We start from the raw sequence: 6,000 nt of genomic DNA, 5'->3' as shown, positions 1-6,000 counted from the left end.
TTGTGCAGGTCGGACCACACGCAAATCGCCTCAGGGCAGAGAACCTTTTGTCAAAGGTTGTTTGAGGAAGCGAGTTTCTTCGTTTCCTTGGTTTTACCAGAAACATATACTCGTTTTCCTGAGAGAACGAGGTAGTTCAAGTCAGATTCGTGAAGCAACAACATATAGTTTTTCGGTTCGAAGGAAGTCACTTGACTTCTCTGACAGAGTGTTTGATACCCAGGACGAGGTGTGAGCAAGTTGTTTTCCGGCTCCCCTGGATTTGTCCTGTGAACAACTGAATACGCGAGTGTGTAGAACTCAGTTTGTTTTATATGAAGCTATAATCATATTACAAAAATGTGTAAGACCTACACATATCTGCAGTTTGTCATCAGTGGTGCTTATTACACATAGTGACAATGGAAGATAAAATTTGAGATCAACAGTTTATAATTGTTCATTCTCTGAGTGCTATGGACGCTCAATAGAGACAACATAATTTGAATCTCGTCGCACCTCCCAATTTTAATATGGGAAAACCCAGTTTTTCAAACATGGAAGAAATACATACTTTACGATATCTCAGTTAGGGATATAAAACCTAGGCCGGTAACGTCTCTAAGCCGTGCCTGTTCTTGGACATTTAGTACAAGGCTTCCAGCAATTATTTTGCTTAGTTATAGGAGCTACTAAAGTTCCTTCATTGAACGTGTGAAATCCAGCTTATCATATCTCCTACAGAACATTTTACATTTCAGTGGAATGGGAATCTAGGAGGACACTGTGTCATACAACATAGAACTTGTGAACAGCGAGTAAATAGCGGAACAGTGAACCAGTATATTAAATTGTGTTTATTTTTATCTTCAATCTGTGTATTTATATACACATATCTTGAAATATGTTTCAGTGGAATACCTCTCTCCTCTAAAAACTGTTAGAGACAAGAAACTCAAAATTATGAGGAGATAAAAGAATGTTGTAAATATCTCTCTCTATATATATATATATATTTTTTTTCTTTTTTGAAAGGTCAGACAGACCTTTATAACTTCAGGTTTATCCTACCTTCTCCTTTTTGTTATTTTTATAATCATGAAATAGTGTGTTAAAATTATCAAGTATATCTATATTTTTAAAAAAGTGTGTGTGTAGTGCACTACGAAATGGTGATAATTATTAGTGTATTGAAGTTTGGATATCAACACATCCATCCTATTTTATGTTCCTGATTCCATGTTGGAAAATAAAACTGCCAGCTCTTACCAGAACGACTGTCTATTCAATTTGCTGTATGGTGAGTACCTGTGCTAATGATATGTTTGTTTCAGGAGTGTGATTCAAGGAGGCATTTTCCCCTTGATTGTGTATGTTTGACCACCTCTCTGTATGGGGCTCAGAGAGAATTCTGCCCAAGGAACCAAATAACAGCCATGAGATAGTGAGCTCAAATACAGGCTGCTACCTGTAAAATTAAAAAGTTAAATTTTTTTTTTAACCTTATTTGAAATATATAACTAACTCACTATTGTAGCATCTTTGAGCATGGCTGTTATGCAGATTGCCCTGAGATCTGCTGTTCCACAAAACATAAATAATATTGCTCTACCGACTTCATAAGGGAGTGGCGGCCCTTACAGGAGAGAAACTTATCTCCAAGAGGGAATAAATCTTTTCATAATTTGTATTTGCATTCTATGAAAATATTTCAGTTAATTAAAATATTCCCAGCCACTCTCCTTTATTTTTTTATTTATTTTGTGTTGGTGTTCTTAGGTAAACAGTAGTTTCGGCTCTGGCTACCTAGCACCTCACAGTACAAAGGGGAGAGGGAAAACTTGGATACATAGCTTTGGTCTTTGTTTTCAATTGCCATTCCAGAAATTATTTTTTTAAAATGGGGGATTTGGGATAGTTTTGGAAGTGAGAGAAAAAATCTGCAACAAGTGAAGCACGAAGTCACATCCCTATTGTTGAGATCACAATCAAGAAAATGCCAAATGAGTAACTTGTCCTTGGAGGTTTGGAAAGAGTGTTTGATTGTGCTGGTTTCGTTTCAAAATAATAATAATTCTACTTTGACTTGTCAACAAATATTCTATTCAATCATTGCTTATTGAGTGGGACCGGAAAAAGTGAACTGCACACAATTCTGATGAAAATAAAAGGAAGTAATAATAATCAGAATTTTTTCCAGTGTATGCTAACAGTTACAGTGTATCAAAATGTTAACAGTGTATCAAAATTTGAAAATTACGCTTAAATTAATTTTCAGAATGTATTAAATTTAATTGCATTAATAGATTAAAAAAATATACCATCAAAGAGTGTGTGTGTGTGTGTGTGTGTGTGTGAAAGAGAGAGAAAGAACAAAAGTAAAAAAAGGAAGTGGAAAATAATCAAGAAATTGGTTATCTAAATTTCCTATATTCTATTTGGTAATAGGTATTTAGAGGGAAACCAGTACTTTTCAGACTTCCCACATTTTATACTTATTTAATAAAGGGAATTAGCTACTCCAAAACAGAAACTGTAAAAAAATAATAAGTTGTTCCGAAGTTGTTTGTAGGACAAGATAATAATAATATTATTATACAATTGTAATAGAAAAAAATGGAAACAACAAAATTCCAAAGACAAGAAACGAAACAAAAATACACAGCGCCTTTTCACTCACTCTCTTCATCTAACCCACTGGCCGGCCGACATTATCGGCCGCATGTGCATCCAATCATAAGAAAACATTGCCCCCGACAAAATCGGTGTCGGCGATACCGCCGACATTATCGGGGGTTTGGCCGACAGCATCTGCGTGTCGGAGGATCGGCCGATAATATCGGTGGCGTGTGCAAGCTACGATTTGAATACATTGAAGTCGATTTCACCGCCGACATTATCGGTGGCTCCACCGATATTATCGTTGCCGTGTGCAAACGCACTTACACGTTAACCACTAGCTAGATCAAGCGGGGGATTTGTATATGCATCTTAATGAATATTTGGCACTTTTGAGGTTTGGTTATTTCTTTTTATAACTGATACCAGTGTCCGACGTGGGAGAAATTTATTTTTTTCTTGCTTTAGTTCTATGTGACGAAATTTTTCTTCACGGTCAGTGTTCTCACCTGTTCGGACGACAGGGGGTCTTCTCGGAAGGCAGTAGCAAGAGTCTCTTGGCGGAGACAGAAGGAAATCGTTTAACTACAATGATAAGGGTTGAGGAAACGGGAGAACAACTGTGATTTTTTCCAACCCTTCAACTTTCATTCCAAAATAGGTTCTTATGATTCCGGGACCCATGCCACTTTGATTTTTCTTTCTCGGTAATTAAAACATATTTTACAGTATATATAGTTGCAAGTAAGAAGATACATAATATGAATTTTGTAATTTAAAATTTAAAAACACAGTATGATAATTAATTATAAAGTACTAATTTTATTTCATCACTTTCAGCCCAACAAATGAAATTCAAACAATTCGCACCCTGGATCTTGGTCATCAATACTGCGTCTTATTCTTTGTCTTGCAGTCAAGTCTTGGTCCTGCATTTCGTAGTCTTGGTTATCTTTCATGCTATACAAGAGCCAAGAATGCTCGCCTCATCGGTACAAATGAAGACCAAGTGTGATTTTGATTATGATCTTTCATACTATACGGAAAGCAAGAAAATACGCTCATCGCTACTTGGTGATCACCAAAACAAGGCCAAGAGCAAGATTACTATGCAATTCGTCTTGCATATCCAATCTTTATCTTATTCTTGTATCGATGTCCTTGGACATGGTCATGGGCGGCGATTCGGGGGGTCAAAGGGGGGCAGTTGCTCCCCCCACTTTTTCGAAGTGACCAATTAATGTATATAGTTTCATTTGGAAACGTAAAGTTTTTGTATCTTATAACTGGTTCATGGAAAAAAATGGTGCTATATAATATTTGCCTTGCGTGAGCACCTATTGGTTGTCTTCCTGTGGAGTTAAGAAAGCTACAAGAATTGGGTTTTAATGGCCACGCAAAATTGCCCAAAAATTAACCGATTGAAGTGCAACAATTCCAGCGTACTTTCATTTCTTCTTACAAGGGCTCGATATATTAGTCAACCGCTTTGAAACTAAATGAGAGAACATTTCAAAAAAAAAAAAAAAAAAAATTCACAAGTTATTTTTTAATTGCACAGAAGTCGACAGTTGCTAAAATGTATTTTCTGCTTTCTAATAATAAGGAATATTGATTAAAAAGAGAGTAATAAGAGACAACTTCTACCTTTTCCATTGTTTTGGAGTGTAATATATGAGTAAGTGGTGTATTTATGGGTGTACGAGTGTATATACAATTAAATTTAGTGAATTAAACATAATTCTAGGTTTTAGGATTATTTTGTATAACTGGAGTGTGGAGTGATTCTAAGTATTGTTGTGTTTTGATGTGTTCCAAGAAAGTGAAAACTATACCTAATGACAACGAAAATGTTTCGGGAAGCTGCAAATGTAAATATTTCTTTAAATGTCGTAGCATATGCTTGTAGTATTTACTGTCCTTCTAAGAGTAATTACGTGGCATGTGTGGAATGGCATGTGTGGAATTAAAAATGTAAGTTGTTCATTAATCTCCAGTTTCAATATAACTTTTGCAAAACAAGTCTCATTATGCATTACTATGATTGATATTATCCTTTCTATTTATCTGTTTTACAAATTTGTTATTAAATAATCTGATCATACAATTTTCCAAGCAGAATTTTAAGATGTTCTTGAGCAAGGAATTAAATCTCTTCGTACACTTTCGTAGGGCTAGTACCTACTTGCATTGCTCTTGTCAATTTGCTAATAAAATACGAAATACGATGTACGCTATTTTAATTGACAAAGATAGTATACTATTAATTATACAACCTTTCGTCAAACAAAGTGTTAGAAACAACCAGGGAAGCTAACATTGATATACAAATATTCAGATCATGTCTTGCCCCCCCCCCCACTTTTAACGTCCAATCGCCGCCACTGGGCTTGGTGAAATAAAATGAAATATTCAGTTTAAGGTGTTTTCAATGGCCAGTCGCCTTAGGGCTTTTGGTAGTGTGATTGACTGGGTAAGATTGATACTTCCAAGGTGTGGTCTGCTCTTTTATACCGGGACAGCGGTGGCTCAGTGGTAGAGTGTTCACATCTGGTGCTTGGGGTCCCGGGTTAGAACCCTGCTCACGCCAAGTGAACTTTGTGGTGGACAAACACCATATGCGTGGATTTCCTCGGGGTTCTCCCGTTTCCTCCCTCTTTCTTCATTCCACCATTTCATTCATCACTCATTATCACCGTCTCCTTTAGCCTCACCGGCATAACCGTGGGACGTAAAACTCAAAGATTTCATTTCATTTTTTCCTCTTTTATACCATAATGTTGCTGACCGCTGACCCTAAGTCACAAAGTCGAATATTGGTGATGATGAACGATGTTCTCTTCATTGCTGTCGTCTATAGTGTGTTTGCTTACTTCAAGCACGTAGAGTATACACATGGTTACAGCATGGTGTGGAGACATGTGGGAGCCTTAGAGTATGAATTATATTGTTTCGAGATGTATATGGTAATGGCTATGTTTTCATAAGTGGTCTTCTAGGTGTGTGGAGGGAAACTGATAACATTATTATACATTGTTATAAGACCCACTAGCGTGATGTAATGACATATAAAGTTCTATGAAACGGAATATGGCAAAAATCTTCCCCTTCTTTAGAATCAAATGCAATAGTACACTGCGACACGAAGATACCTATTTTACAGAACACTAGTCAAAGTGTGTGTTGTACGTACAAGAACGGGGGCTACAGGTTGATAATTTAGCTCTTCTTACTTTTTACTAGGAGGCTTGCAGGCAGCTGCACGGAGTCCGGAGACTGTCTCTTATGAGGTTAAATTGGCTTTATTTTGCTTCTTATTTCATTTTTTTAATTTATGTGCTTTTGTCTGGAAGATACAAACTATTAGATTTTGGTCCTTTCCAACACTGTTTTAACATATAT

This window comes from Thermobia domestica, chromosome 15 (assembly GCF_964235325.1).
Source record: "Thermobia domestica chromosome 15, izTheDome1.hap1.1, whole genome shotgun sequence".
NCBI classification, from domain to species: Eukaryota; Metazoa; Arthropoda; class Insecta; order Zygentoma; family Lepismatidae; genus Thermobia; species Thermobia domestica.
The sequence above is the reverse complement of the archived record's forward strand: the minus strand, read 5'-3'. Positions refer to the sequence as shown.